This window comes from Triticum dicoccoides, chromosome 7B, assembly GCF_002162155.2.
Source record: "Triticum dicoccoides isolate Atlit2015 ecotype Zavitan chromosome 7B, WEW_v2.0, whole genome shotgun sequence".
NCBI lineage: Eukaryota > Viridiplantae > Streptophyta > Magnoliopsida > Poales > Poaceae > Triticum > Triticum dicoccoides.
This window is the reverse complement of record NC_041393.1, coordinates 65,877,404-65,894,061: the sequence shown is the minus strand read 5'-3', so window position 1 is coordinate 65,894,061 and position 16,658 is coordinate 65,877,404.

Genomic DNA, 16,658 nt, shown 5'->3' with positions numbered 1-16,658 from the left:
GAGATCCAGATACAATGTTCATGCTCAAACTTGGTACAAAATAACAATTATTAAGGTTTATAACTAATCCCGTAGGTAAATGTAGAGCTAGCATGCCGACTGCGATCACATCGACCTTGGAACCGTTCCCGACGCGCATGGTCACCTCGTCCTTCGCCAGTCTCCGCTTATTCCGCAGCTCCTGCTGTGAGTTACAAATATGAGCAACGGCACCGGTATCAAATACCCAGGAGTTACTACGAGTACTGGTAAGGTACACATCAATTACATGTATATCGAATATACCTTTAGTGTTGTCGTCCTTCTTATCCGCTAAGTATTTGGGGCAGTTCCGCTTCCAGTGACCCTTCCCCTTGCAATAAAAGCACTCAGTCTCAGGCTTGGGTCCATTCTTTCACTTCTTCCCGGTAACTGGCTTACCGGGCGCGGCAACCTCCTTGCCGTCCTTCTTGAAGTTCTTCTTACCCTTGCCCTTCTTGAACTTAGTGGTCTTATTGACCATCAACACTTGATGTTCTTTCTTGATTTCAACCTCTGCTGACTTCAGTATAGAAAATACTTCAGGAATGGTCTTTACCATCCCCTGCATATTGTAGTTCATCACAAAGCTCTTGTAGCTTGGTGGGAGCGACTGAAGGATTCTGTCAATGACTGCCTCATCAGGGAGGTTAATATTCAGCTGGGCCATACGGTTGTGCAACCCAGACATCTTGAGTATGTGCTCACTGACAGAACTATTTTCCTCCATCTTACAACTATAGAACTTGTCGGAGATGTCATATCTCTCGACCTGGGCATGAGCTTGGAAAACTAGTTTCAGCTCTTCGAACATCTCGTATGCTCCGTGATGCTCAAAACGCTTTTGGGGCCCCGGTTCTAAGCTGTAAAGCATGCCGCACTGAACGAGGGAGTAATCATCAGCACGAGACTGCCAAGCATTCATAATGTCTTGGTTCTCTGGGACGGGAGCGTCACCTAGTGGTCCTTCTAGGACATATTGTTTCCTGGCAGCTATGAGGATGATCCTCAGGTTCCGGACCCAGTCCGTATAGTTGCTGCCATCATCTTTCAGCTTGGTTTTCTCTAGGAACGCGTTGAATTTCAAGTTGACATGAGCGTTGGCCATTTGATCTACAAGACATATTTGCAAAAGGTTTTAGACTAAGTTCATGATAATTGAGTTCATCTAATCAAATTATTGAATGAACTCCCACTCAGATTTGACATCCCTCTAGTCATCTAAGTGTTACACGATCCGAGTCGACTAGGCCGTGTCCGATCATCACGTGAGACGGACTAGTCATCGTCGGTGAACATTCTCATGTTGATCGTATCTTCCATACGACTCGTGTTCGACCTTCCGGTCTCCGTGTTCCGAGGCCATGTCTGTACATGCTAGGCTCGTCAAGTTAACCCTAAGTGTTTTGCATGTGTAAAACTGTCTTACACCCGTTGTATGTGAACGTAAGGATCTATCACACCCGATCATCACGTGGTGCTTCGAAACGACGAACTTTAGCAACGGTGCACAGTTAGGGGAGAACACTTCTTGAAATTGTTGTAAGGGATCATCTTATTTACTACCGTCGTTCTAAGTAAACAAGATGCATAAAACATAATAAACATCACATGCAATTATATAAAGTAGTGACATGATATGGCCAATATCATATAGCTCCTTTGATCTTCATCTTCGGGGCTCCATGATCATCTTGTCACCGGCATGACACCATGATCTCCATCATCGTGTCTTCATGAAGTTGTCACGCCAACGACTACTTCTACTTCTATGACTAACGCGTTTAGCAATAAAGTAAAGTAGTTTACATGGCGTTCTTCAATGACACGCAGGTCATACAAAAATTAAAGACAACTCCTATGGCTCCTGCCGGTTGTCACACTCATCGACATGCAAGTCGTGATTCCTATTACAAGAACATGATCTCATACATCACAATATATCATTCATCATTCATCACAACTTCTGGCCATATCACATCACATGACAATTGCTGCAAAAACAAGTTAGACGTCCTCTAATTGTTGTTGCATCTTTTACGTGGCTGCAATTGGGTTCTAGCAAGAACGTTTTCTTACCTATGAATAACCACAACGTGATCTTGTCAACTTCTATTTACCCTTCATAAGGACCCTTTTCATCGAATCCACTTCAACTAAAGTGGGAGAGACAGACACCCGCCAGCCACCTTATGCAACTAGTGCATGTTAGTCGGTGGAACCGGTCTCACGTAAGCGTACGAGTAAGGTTGGTCCAGGCCGCTTCATCCCACAATACCGCTGAAGCAAGATAAGACTAGTAGCGGCAAGCAAGTTGACAAGATCTACGCCCACAACAAAATTGTGTTCTACTCGTGCAAAGAGAACTACGCATAGACCTAGCTCATGATGCCACTGTTGGGGAACGTTGCAGAAAATTAAAATTTTTCCTATGGTTTCACCAAGATCCATCTATGAGTTCATCTAAGCAACGAGTCAAGGGAGTGAGTTTTCATCTACATACCACTTGTAGATCGAGTGCGGAAGCGTTCAAGGGGATAGTGATGATGGAGTCGTACTCGACGTGATTCGGATCACCGATGACCAAGTGCTGAACGGACAGCACCTCCGCGTTCAACACACGTACGGTACGGGCGACGTCTCCTCCGTCTTGATCCAGCAAGGAGGAAGGAGAGGTTGAGGAAGGCAGCTCCAACGGCAGCACGACGGCGTGGTGTAGTTGGTGCAGCAGTACTCCGACAGAGCTTCGCCAAGCACGTACGGAGGAGGAGAGGTGTTGGGGAGGGGAGGGGCTGCGCCTTGGCTTGTGTTCAGCAGCCCTCCCCTCACCCCTCTATATATAGGAGGAGAGGGGCAAGGGGGCCGGCCCTCTAGGGAAAACCCTAGAGGGGGGCGGCGGCCAAAGGGAGAGGGAAAAAGGGTGGCTTGCCCCCCAAGCTAGGGGGGCGCCCCCTTTAGGGTTTCCCCTCCCCTTGCCCTAGCCGCATGGGCCTAGGTGGGGAGGCGTGCCTAGCCCACTAGGGGCTGGCTCCCTCTCCGACACAGCCCATGTGCCCCCCCCCCCCCGGGAGGGGTGGCCCCACCCGATGGACCCCCGGAACCCTTCTGGTGGCCCCGGTACAATACCGGTATGCCACCGAAACTTTCCGGTGTCCGTTTAACCACTTTCCTTATATAAATCTTTACCTCCGGACCATTCCGGAACTCCTTGTGACGTCCGGGATCTCATCCGGGACTCCGAACAACATTCGGTAATCACATACTTGTCTTCCTGATAACCCTAGCGTCACTGAACCTTAAGTGTGTAGACCCTACGGGTTCGGGAGACATGCAGACATGACCGAGACGACCTCAGGTCAATAACCAACAGCGGGAGCTGGATACCCATGTTGGCTCCCACATGCTCCTCGATGTTGTCATCGGATGAACCACGATGTCAAGGATTCGATCAAACCCCGTATGCAATTCCCTTTGTCAATCGGTACGTTACATGCCCGAGACTCGATCGTCGGTATCCCAATACCTCGTTCAGTCTCGTTACCGGCAAGTCACTTTACTCGTACCGCAATGCATGATCCCGTGATCAAACAGTTGGTCACTTTGAGCTCATTGTGATGATGCATTACCGAGTGGGCCCAGAGATACCTCTCCGTCATACGGAGTGACAAATCCCAGTCTCGATCCGTGTCAACCCAACAGACACTTTTGGAGATACCTGTAATGCACCTTTATAGTCACCCAGTTACGTTGTGACGTTTGGTACACCCAAAGCACTCCTACGGTATCCGGGAGTTACACGATCTCATGGTCTAAGGAAGAGATACTTGACATTGGAAAAGCTCTAGCAAATGAACTAACCGACCTTTGTGCTATGCTTAGGATTGAGTCTTGTCCATCACATCATTCTCCTAATGATGTGATCCCGTTATCAACGACATCCAATGTCCATAGCCAGGAAACCATGACTATCTGTTGATCACAACGAGCTAGTCAACTAGAGGCTCACTAGGGACATATTGTGGTCTATGTATTCACACGTGTATTACGATTTCCGGATAATACAGTTATAGCATGAATAAAAGACTATTATCATGAACAAAGAAATATAATAATAACACTTTTATTATTGCCTCTAGGGCATATTTCCAACACTGAATTCCTCAAAGCTTCTGACTGGCAAGGCCTTGGTGAGTCCATCTGCAATTTGTTCTTTGGAGGGAATGAATCTGACATCTAGCTGTTTGCTTGCAACTCGTTCTCTTACAAAATGAAAATCTATCTCAATGTGTTTGGTCCTGGCATGAAAAACTGGGTTAGCAGATAAGTAGGTGGCACCAAGATTATCACACCATAAGCAAGGAGGTTATGCTTGTGGCACTCCAAGCTCTTTGAGCATAGACTGAATCCAAATAACTTCTGCTGTTGCATTTGCTAGGACCTTGTATTCTGCTTCTGTACTTGACCTGGAGACAGTAGCTTGTTTCTTGGCACACCACTAAATTAAATAAGGACCATAGAAGATAGCAAAACCACCTATTGATCTTCTATCATCCAAACAGTCAGCCCAGTCAGCATCTGAGAAAGCACTGAAAAGTGTGGAAGATGATCGCCTGAAAGTAAGACCTGTGGTCAAAGTGTTCTTTATGTACCTTAGAATTCTCTTGGCTGCTGTCCAGTGAGCTGTGGTTGATGCATGGAGAAATTGACACACTTTATTAACTGCAAAAGAAATGTCAGGTCTGGTGAGAGTCAAGTACTGAAGGCCACCAACCAGACTTCTGTATCCAGTGATATCCTCTTGAGTCAAAGGTTCTCCTTCTGTCAAGGATAGAGTTTCTGAGCTGGATAAAGGTGTTGGTGAAGGCTTGCAGTTTTTCATTCCAATTCTACTCAATAACTCGGTTGCATACTTTGCTTGTGACAAGTGAATACCGTTGCTTATTTTGTTCACCTCAATGCCTAAAAAGAAGTTCAAATCTCCCAAATCCTTAAGAGCAAATTCAGACCCTAGATCCTTGAGTAAGGCTGATACTGCCCCATTCGAGGAGCTAGTGATGATGATATCATCAACGTATATAAGAACAAATATGAAGGTTTGATACTTGCTATAGATAAACAGAGAGGTGTCGGATTTTGATGGAACAAACCCAAGTGCTTGAAGCTTCATACTCAACCGTGAATACCACGCTCTAGGTGCTTGTTTTAATCCATACAGGGCCTTGTCAAGCTTGCATACATGGAAAGGTGCATTTCTGTCTTCAAACCCAGGAGGTTGTTTCATGTACACTTCCTCTTCCAGAACACCATGAAGGAACGCGTTCTGTAAATCTAGCTATCTGAGACTCCATCCCCTGGACACAGCAATTGACAGTACCAAACGTATTGTTGCAGCTTTAACTACTGGACTAAAGGTGTCCTCATAGTCTATGCCATACCTTTGCTTGAAGCCCTTGGCTACAAGTCTTGCTTTGTACCGATCTACGGTACCATCTGATTTCTTCTTGATTCGATACACCCATTTACAATCGATCAAGTTTCTGCCTTGCTGAGGGGGAACAAGATGCCATGTCTTGTTCTTCTTTAGTGCCCTGAACTCATCATCCATAGCTGCTTTCCACCTGGAATCATCAAGAGCTTCTTTCAAAGTGTTAGGTTCACCAGTAGTACACAACATTCCAAACTTAGAGAAATTTTTGTAATTTAGGCGAGTAGTAACTCCCATTTGTAGTCTAGTACGTGGCGCCACAGGCGGGATGACAGGATGTATTAGTGCAGATGATCCAGGCGGTGGTGTCTCCTCTCCGTCAGCGTCAGGTGCTGGCGACCCCAATCTCAAAGGGGATCCTGTCACAGTCGCAGAAGCGGGTGACCGCAGCTCAGGCGACTAGTCCAAGCTGGCGGGACCAGAAGATGTGGGGCTAGAGGAATCTGGTGCTGGCCCGCGCACCGGCCCGCGCGTCCCATCCCGCCACGCGCCGCCCTCCTGTTGGCGCGGCTGGGCGCTGTCACGTCTGCAGCTGGTGGGCTGCATGCGGCCGCTCGCGGTTCCGCTGTCCACGTCCGTACGCGCGGAGACCGGGGGGGAACCAGGTGCTGCAGTTGGCGATCCCGGTGCAGATCGACCTGCTGCATGCAGTGGGGATCCCAGAGCAGATCCGCCTCGTGCTTCGTTGTTCCCAGCCGGGGCGCACATGAAATCATGGTCGTTTCCACCGCTATTTGCACTGTTTGAGCCCGAATTTTCTTCTAAAGATGGATCTGCAGCAATACACTCAGGCAAAAAATGATGAGTAGTCAAAGGTTGATCAGTACTATTGTTGTCACCCCCATGATTAATACCAGAAAGAGTAGTCGGAAGAAGGAGAATTTCTTGTTTGAGGAGGGCACCGGCATTGGGATGAAGGGTTTCAAGGGGAATTTTGTTTCATCAAACACAACATCACGGGAGATATATATTCTACCGGTGGCAACATCAAGACACTTGACCCCCTTGTGTTGGGCACTATAGCCAAGGAAGACGCACTGTTTGGACCGGAAGCTGAGTTTGCGATTATTGTAAGGACGTAGGTTTGGCCAACAGGCGCATCCAAACACACGGAGAGAGGCATAATCGGGTTTGGCATGAAGGAGGCGTTCGGTTGGAGACTCATTGTTGATGACACGGCTAGGTAGCAAGTTTATAAGATGAACCGCAGTTAGGAAGGCTTCATCCCAAAACTTCAATGGCATAGATGTTGCGGCAAGAAGGGAGAAGCCTACGTCAACAATGTGCCTGTGCTTGCGTTCAGCAGAGCCGTTCTGTTGATGAGCATGGGGACAAGATACATGATGAGAAATTCCTATTTGTTGAAAAAAGGAATTTAACTTCTCATATTCACCACCCCAGTCTGATTGCATGGCAATGATCTTGCTATCAAATTTTCTCTCAACTAGTGCTTGAAAATTGTGGAATACTTGAAAGACATCAGAACGTTTTTAAGCAAATAAATCCATGTGTACTTATTGTAGTCATCAATGAAGCTTGCGTAATATGTGTGTCTACCAACGGAAGAGGGGGCAGGACCCCACACATCGGAAAAAATAAGTTGCAAGGGTTTTGTTGACACACTAGTGGAAATAGAGTAAGGTAACTGATGACTTTTTGCTTTCTGACAAGCATCACAAATAGTTTCACGATCATGCTCACCGACAAATGGGAGCTTATGTTTACTAAGAATTTGATAAACAATAGAGAAAGATGGGTGGCCTAAACGATTGTGCCATCGTTCTGAAGAGACCTTGAAGGCTCCATGAACTTGTTTATTGAACTTGCAAAACTTGGGAATCAACGGATAGAGACCTTGCACACATTTACCACGATAGAGAACCCTCCTTGTGACCTGATCCTTGATCAAAAAGAAGAATGGGTGAAATTCTATGAAAACACCATTATGAAGTGTGATGCGATGAATGGAAAGGAGATTTTTTGATGCAGCAGGAACATGTAAAACATCTTTAAGCTGGATATCACAATGCGGGGTTTTAACAGTAGACTGACCAACATGACTTATCATCATACCTGGAGCGTTTTCTGCCGTGTTGATCTGATCTTTGCCGTGGTATCTCTCATGCATGGTCAGCTTCTCGAGACCTGAGGTGATGTGCTCGTTGGAGCCCGAATCAAAATACCAGTTGGAGTCAGCACTACCATAGGAGATGTCTGTCGCAGCGGCAACACGCTTCTTCTGAGAGTTGTCCTCTGCATAGCGCCATTTGCATTCTTTTGCAATATGGTTAGTTTTTTTACAGATCTGACATTTATTTTCGTATTCTTCATACCAAGCAAAACGGCACCCTTGATTGTTGTTGTAGTAGGGGCGCGGAGGGCCGTTGTTGTTGTAGTAGCCTCCTCTACCGCCGTAGTTGTTGTAGTTTGCGCCACCGCCACCACGGTGGCCGCCGCCACCGTTGCTGTGATTGTTGTTGTAGCCGCCGTCACCGCCGCCGTGGTAGCTACCATAGCCACTGCCGCCGCTGTGGCCGTTGTTGTTGCCGCCCTTGGAGAAGCCGCAGTCGCCGCGGTTGCCTTTGGAGAAGCCACCGCGTCCTCGAGAGGCGGCGTTGGCGGATGTTTTGAAAGCACCCGATCCAGAGCCGTGGAACATCTCCACCCTTTGATCAAAGTTGGACACCATGCCAAACAGATCATCGACGGAGAGAGGCTCAGTGCGAACGTCTAATGCAGAGATAAGAGGTTGATAGTCCATATCTAGACCAGAGATGAGAAAGGAGATCAGCTCCCCCTCGAGAAGTGGCTTTCCAGCCATGGCAAGTTCATCTGCAAGCGCGCTCATCTGACCAAAATAGGCCGCGGCAGATTGGGAGCCCTTTTGGGCGTTGGAAAGAGCAGCACGGCAATTGTTGGCACGTGATCTGGATTGAGCCGCAAACATGTTTGCGAGAGAAGACCAGATGGCATGGGATTTTTCTAGGGAAGCGACCTGTACTAGGACTTCTTTGGAGAGGTTGCGGAGCAGATATGCCACAAGCTGTTGATCTTGAATCAACCAGGCGGAGTAGGCTGGGTTTGGTGTGGTTTGATCTTTTCCTTCTGCGTTTTTTGGAGGTAATGGTGGCTGGTGGTTCTGGGACTGTTTGATCGAGGTATCCGAAGAGACCTTCTCCTATGATCTGGGATCGGGCTTGGGCTCGCCACAAAACATAGTTTGTGCGAGTAAGAGGTTCTGAGATCGTATTGTTTAGGCCAGAAGAGATGATTTGGCTGGAGGAAGACATGGCGATGGGAGATGGGCGAAGGTTGAAGATGATGGCTAGATGAGGTGGAAGAGGAAGGCTCTGTATACCATATTAGGATTCGTAGAAGCGTCTCAACTGTCATACATGACAGCCCGCGATTATATATTGATTGGGGGCGAGGCCAGCTCTCACAGAGGCATACACAATCGGTAGCAACAACCACCAGGAGAGATACATGGAGATAAGGGATAGAGAGATACAAAGATAAATGACATAACAAATAAAAGAGATCTCCCTAACTACCTAGACTTGTACGCCAAGTTCCTGGATGTGTAACGTGACAGGAGTTTTGTTTAACACCAGGTTACCTGAAAAAACCCTCAAGTTCTATAAGCAATTTGGACCGCTCCTTTCCGTCGTTGCTAGTTAAATTTACTGAAAGTACGAACATATTATTTGTATGGCACATCCGTTTAACAGTTCCTTCTTGTTTCTAGTAGTGAACTGCATGCGCATAATCACGAAGGAAGAAGCGCCAAGAAGTCAATTACAACGCTCAAATTAGGCCAAGCTAACCACTTCATCCGAAAGAAACTAACGAACAAAATGCCCCCCCCCCCACCCCCCCATTAGCAGCTAACTTGATTGTGCCTTCAGTTTGATATACTTACATGGGCGTCCATACTTTTCAAATTTTGTCTTCAATGAAAAAGTTGTTTGAAAGTACATGAATTTTATGATAAGAAATTATTGCCATAAAAAAGGAACAAAGTCGATCGATACATGATAAGTAGGTCTCTACCATGATAAGTAGGTCTCGATCAGGAAGTAGGAGTACATGCCAATGATAAAGTTAAGCAAGAGCCAAAGGCAATTACCGAAGTTTCACCTCTTATACTCTAAAAAGTTCCACATTGGTGGAAATTCGTAGGAGCACGCACCTGCCCAGCCGTGCAAGCATCCTGATTGTCTCACGGTATTCAAAGTCGCTGGACCCCACATGAGGGCACACCAAATTTTAAGTTTTAGTTTCTGAAACTGATGATTTTGTCGGTCACAAAATCTGAAACTTACATTTTGATGATCGCTCGTGCCAAGTTTCAGAGTTAAACCTTAAAACTTATGATTTGTCGGTCGCAGATTCTACTTATGATTTTGTCAGTCTCAACTTTTGAAACTTATAATTTTGACGATTGCTCGTTCCAAGTTTCAGAGTTCAAACTTAAACTGACGATTTTGTTGGTCATAGATTCTCAAAGTTCCGATTTTGTTGGTCGCTCGTATCAAGTTTCAGAAGTTGAATCTCAAAGAAAAATTAAAAACTCGTCAAAATGTATTCAACATGGAACTCAGATGAAAGCCCTCGTCACCATAAACATGAATATTAAAACAAAATTTAATCTGGACTTTTGGTTCAAAAGATTAAAAAACAAAAGTCAAAAGAAAAAGGGGGTTCCGTGCCCCCGCACCTGTGTACTACGAATCCCTTCCGTGTAAGATACTCCATTCATCCTGAAATGAATAAACTACGTTTTAGGTTGTGAATGGATGTTCTTGATCAACTTTTGACACTATATTGCTATCAGATACTCCATCCGTCCTGCAATAAACAATGTTTTAGGGTTTGAATTGATGTTCTTGACCAAGCTAAGCTAAAATGGTTGCCAGTCCTTTCAAAGATTATATTATGAAACTATATGGGCCTGTTTGGTTTCTAACTTTGTCACAACTAAGCTTAGACAAAGTGTGGCTAGTAAAACGGCCACTACAAGTATGGCAAGATTTGGCAAAAAAAATTAAATCTATAACATGTGGACCATGCAGCCAGAAAAATGTGCCAAGCGACAAGTGTGGCAATGAACCAAACACATGACTAATATGTTGTGGCACGACTAAGATTAGATGTGGCAACCTTAAGCTGCAAACCAAACAGACCCTATATTCCATAATAATTCTAGGAGCAGTGCTATTGTATAAACTTTATCAATCAAATCTATTACAACATTGACTATTGGCCTCAAAGATACAGAAACTTGAACGCGGATATTATGCATGCTATGTAGCAAAGGAACATGCATGCATCATCATGAGTCATAAGGACGTCTGAATACCATCGTACTACCATGAGTGCACAAATACTGATAGCCTCACGTATAAGATAGGTGTACTGTCACCCATCAAATGCCGACAATATTGACGCCTTCGAAGGGAGCCACGCCCTCTGATGTACACTGCTAGTATCTTTAAGCAAGAAGCTACCAGTAAATTAAGACAGAGCTGTTCAGTACTCACATTTTCTCACCAACCTTTGGCACACAAGAGGAAGACTTGTAATTAAGTAGTATCGATAGCTAGCTAACCAAAAAATTAATATATAACAGTGCCAAAGTTAATTGGAAAGCACAACGCGTAAATGGCAGCCAATGAAAAGCTCAGATGCACAGTGATTTTGATCACTGAGATCACTAATTATATATAGATACCGGTCGAAATTTCGCCTGTTCTCTTCATGATGCCAGTGAGAAACTGAGTCTGACCATGGAACTTTCGCACAAGCTTACAGGTTCCCATCTACCCATCATGCGATATTCTTTTCTTTTAGAATCTTCAAATTTATTTCACGTAGCTTACGCGAGAGTGAGGTTCATGGCGTATAGGTGCTCCAAACACATACTCCAACGACGACGTCTCACTTCTTGCTCCGTACGTATACGTAGCACTACTATAGTCCAGCACACTGCGCGTACGACGCCATCGTGGAAAGGGCGATACGGTCGGAGCCCGGCCAGATTAATAATAACCAACAAATTAGACAGCGTATTTGCCATGATTCGGTCCACGGCTCATCACAGCGACAGGTAGTATCGCAACAACCCCCATCTACGGGACAGGATATTCACTTGGATCCATACGCGGTCGCTACTCACTTTCCGGGAAGTTTGGAACTCTTCGGTTACCGGGTCTATCCGACGAGAGACGGTAGCTCGGGAGATCTACAACCAGTTCGGATGGCGGTCCAATAATAGGTTAGGTGTTTAGAGCATCTCCGACAGCGGTGCTAAATATCGCGCTTGCGGGGGAAACTGCTGGTTTAACGCGCGCGAAGCGTTTTCGCGTGCTCAAGCGAGCGCGGGAAATTCCGGCGCGCGGCAAAGAATCGCGTGCGCGGGAAAAAAGGACCCGGCACGCGGTGTCCAGCGCTCTCCATAAAACGCGCGCGCCCAAGCCGTCAACCGCACACTCGAGCCCCGCCGCCCCCTTCTTCCCCCCGCCGCCCTCTTCTTTCTCGTATTCAGCGCCCCGCTGCCGCCGCCGCGCCTTATTCTAATTTAGTTGCACCGTAGTTTTTATCTAGTCTATTTATTTCGGACTAGTTTGTGCTGTTTGGTTGAATATGCTATTTGTGTCGTTGAATTTTTATCTAGTATGTATTCTAGTTGCTCGCGCGCGTCGATTTTTTGCAGCGCCTGTTGGAGCGGCTTGCGCACGCAATATTTTGCAGTGGCCGCTGAAGCCAGCGCCCTGCCACGCGCAAAATATCGCTATTTCCGTGCTGTAAAAAATGTTTTAGTGCGCCGCGTGTTGCGTGCCTGTTGAAGATGCTCTTAGTCATCTCGTTTATTTGTGCCGGTTGTGACAACTTTTATTTTAACTATTTTTTACTTAGGCCAAGCATTACTAGACCGCAAAAAGTTCGGATACTTTGCTTAATACTTCCTCTGTTCCTTTATATAAGGTGTATTTGTTTTTTGATAAAATTTCACAATATAAAGTGTATTTCTTCTAAATCCTCATAATTTTGTTTTTATCCCTCCAAAAAGAGAAAAATATCTCTCTCCTGATTTTCTGTATCTCTCCTTGTATCAAAAGAAAGAAACTACATCTCCCTCGATTACATGTATCTCTTACATTCCTGGACTCACTTATTTACTTGCCACTAACCAGCAAAATTGCCCAGGGTAATTATGCGATTTGGTCACCGTGTCAAAAGAAACACATCTTACATAAATGAACGGAGGGAGTAATAGAACTGCATGCATCATTCTGATGCATAGGCCGGGGTATCATCCTTTTCTAAAATAAAAAATAAAAAATCTACGGGACGGAATCGAGAGACCATGCATGCACAAAGCCTTTTCCTCCCTGGCCGCCGCACAAAGGCACTCTCTTTGCTTCTGGTGGGGTGGCATATCATACTCAGGTCTCGCTAATTTGACCAGGGAAAGGCAGGCATGCGAACCATATTCCTGGTATATATGGCACGAAAGCAGCGGAGGGTGGCGTGCAGCCGGGACATGGTGCCATGGTTTTTGACCGGGGTGTCCGTGCGTGTGGCATGGCGTCTGGATCGACCGGCGCGCGTGAGTGGAGTCTGGTGCGCGCCTGTCGCGTCCGCCCAGTCAACGGACTGACGCGAGCGGAGCTAGCAACTCCACCAACCAGCCGGGACGGGACCCATGCATGCATGCATACGCATGCCTAGCTGATGTGTCCATGGATTTCCAGGTAGCTACCACCTAGGTTTTGGTTTGCCGTCTGGTAAGAAAAAGAGACCACGTTCGCTATTAGGACGCCATACGTGTTACTGACGACACCAACGCGTCACCTTGTGATTTTAACAGGATTTTGATGCAAGGAAATACACCTTTTCACAGGGTTATCTACGGAAAAAAATATCAAGTACTACGTATAGTTGATGTGAAGTTGCACCTCTCGTGCCATGCAAGCAAAGCGTGACGAGCCCACGGGAAAACATCACCGCATGCGACAGCCGAACGTATGTGCACTTAGCTGAAACCCGTGTGTGATATCGATCGATATTATCAGCCCTTTTTTACGTGTCCGTGTCTATATATGTGTTGCCATCTGAAGCAGTGGACGCTCGCTCAAGATGATATTATTAGCTTGAAGGCGCGTCAGCTCGTTAACGGCCGTTTTGTTTCTAGTTGTACACGGAGGCCGTACCAACTGAAACGCACGCTCATCATCCACTTCGGAATTAAGAAGCGCCAAGAAGTCCATCACAAAGCCCGGATTAGGGCAAGCTACCTACTGCAAAGAAACGAAAACGACCGTTAGTTTCTCTCTCTAGTTAGCAATAGACAGTTTCTCACATTCGATAAGCAAACGACGAAACAATGATTATGCCATTGCCAGCTAATAACTGTACATGGCCCATCAGTTATATATACGTACGATAGATCATCCATGAGCGTATACGTCCACGTTTACATGATTGTACGTATATATAAAATTATAAACAGGCGTACCGACTCTCACCAAACCCAGAAACCATTGACTGCATTGACACGAGGTAGACACGCACGTTTGGTGCTTCTGTTTTCTACAGGTTCTCTGTTATTCTACTACCACTACATTTGGTGCCGTCATCGCCAAGCAACCCATCGACCGATGAAGATACAGAATATGGCGTAATTCGTATTTTTCAGAGCTACCTAACTTCACATCTGAGAAGACCTTTAGGGCAATCTTCAAAGCTGACCCGCAAATGGCTTCGGTATATGTCCAGATTTGTGGTCCGTTGACATGATGCAGAAGGAGCCATCCAAAGCTATTCATAAATTAACCTGGTTGGGAGAAGAGAGTAGAGGGAGGCCATGCATACGGCGAGATTTGTGGTGTTTGAAGGAGAGAGAGAGAGAAAGAAGAGGAGGACAATGCACATGAAGAGAGAGAAAAGAGAGGAGAACCACGAAAAGGCTTTTGGTTGGTCAAGTAGATGTCCGGACTCTGACAAAGCTCCTCACGTTTGTCTTAGATTTCCCCAAAAACAAACATCCTGACCACTTCACAAATCGTTGGGTCCCTATTGAACAATAGAAGTTGACATAAATGATATAGACACCATAACACAGACATATATCGGAGCTTTGAGAGATGTCCTTATGTAACATTGTTGGTACTATAGACAGATCGAGCTTGACAGACCCTTTTTTACATAACAAAATCAGAAGGAAAAGGGAAGAGAGAAGCCCAACCATGGAGCAAAATCATGACTGGACACTTGGACAGCTTGCTTTAGACGCACAGTACTGATGGGTTGACAGAGTGTTTTGATTCAAAAGGCAAAATGAGTAAAAGGGAAAATAATAATAATAATAATAATCTTAGTTAATTACCAGGATCTTATGCATGTAGCCTAAGGAAATCTGACCATACAAGCTAGTGTACGTACATCATATCATGTTGATGTCGCAATACGGAAAAGAAATCTAACCTGTCACGAAGCAACTATCTTGTTCCATCGTTAATGTCGAACTGATAAATCTGGCCATAGCAAACTATATTAGAGCATCTACAGTCGCACTCCTCAAACCCGCCTTAAACGTCCCGGCGGAAAGCTGGTCACGAAAATTCGACCAAAATGGGCTCCTCAAACGCCCAGCCTGGCCGACACACCTCATATCCAGCCAAAAAATGAGGGCGCCCGGATGTGCTCAGGCGCGTCCTGTCACGTCAGACTGGTGTCGGGGTCCCACGTGAAATCTTTCATGAACCCGGCGGTCCGTCGGACGTCTCCTCGGGTGGGGGTGTGAACGCTGTGTGGTGCCGGTCCAGCTCGCCGCCCGAGGCCAAATCCGGCTATTAAGCCGGCCGACGTCCCCCAACCCTAGCCCATCCACCTCCTCCCTCGCTGGGCCACCAGCCCGAGCCCATCCACCTCCTCCTTCTCTAGGCCACCAGCCCAAGCCCATCCACCTCCTCTCTCCCACTTCGATGCTCTTCCCACGCTCTCCGGCTTTGCCATGGTCCGGAAGAAAATAACCACCTATGCTATGCTCATGCCGGAGCGCCGGTACCAGATCGAGCAGGAGAACCGGGCGAGGCGCGCCGCGCTCCCCACCCACGTCGCTGTTGGGCTGCCTCCGGACTCGCCGGAGCCAGAGGAGGGCAAGGAGGAGGAGGCGGAGGAGGAGGAGAAGGAAAAGGAGAAGCAGCCGGCTCCAATGGAGGTGGCGGATCCAGAGGACAACGAGGAGATGGAGCAGCCGGAGCAGGAGGCAGATTTCGACGTCGCCCAAGCGGACGAGATGGCTGAGCAGCAGGCCATCCTGGAGTCGATCCAGGATGAGGCGTATGTGGAGGCCAGCCGGCGGTTCATCCGGCAGGAACGGCCAGCGACCGACACCCTCTTCAACGAGGTCGAAGCGAAGATGAACGCGGAGGCCGCCGCGGAAGAGCCGCAGGAGCCAGTGATGTGGCTGCCGTCCATGTACCCGGCGTCGGGCACGAAGATAGTGGACATCTCCGACGAGGACTAGGCTAGTTGATATACATAGTACATAGGACTTTTTTTTCTTTGTATGCTTTTGTACGGGCTTCAGATTTCTAGTATGAGGTATCTGGATGCAGAAGAGCAAATTTGAGGCTTGACCGGTCAGTGTCTGCAGACGCGTCCGGGCGCGTCCGCGGGCGTTTGAAGCCCCGGATTTGCCTACTCCAGCTGTAGATGCTCTTATATCATATTCATATCATATCAGCATACCATGCAGAAATTCGCCGGGGCATATGTTCAATAAGTTTTAAGTTTCAATCATTGAAACTTACGATTTTTCATCTGAAGCAATTTTGCTCGTTCTTATCAAGTTTCATAGATAAAATTTGAAGTTATTTTTTTCAATCGTAGATGCAAAAGTCATGATTTTATCAATCGCTTGTACTAAGTTTTGAGAGTTGGAACTTAACATTTATTTTCAAAATTTGTCAAAGTCTATTCAAAATGGATCTTATTTGAAAGTCGTCATCACAAGAAACATGAATATAACAACAAAACTTAATTTGAACTTTTTATTCAAAAGATATGAAAGTTTGAAAATCGAAGGCCAACAGAAAAGGCATGCACGAGGGACACGGTGTCCCCGCACTTGCTTTCCACAAATCTG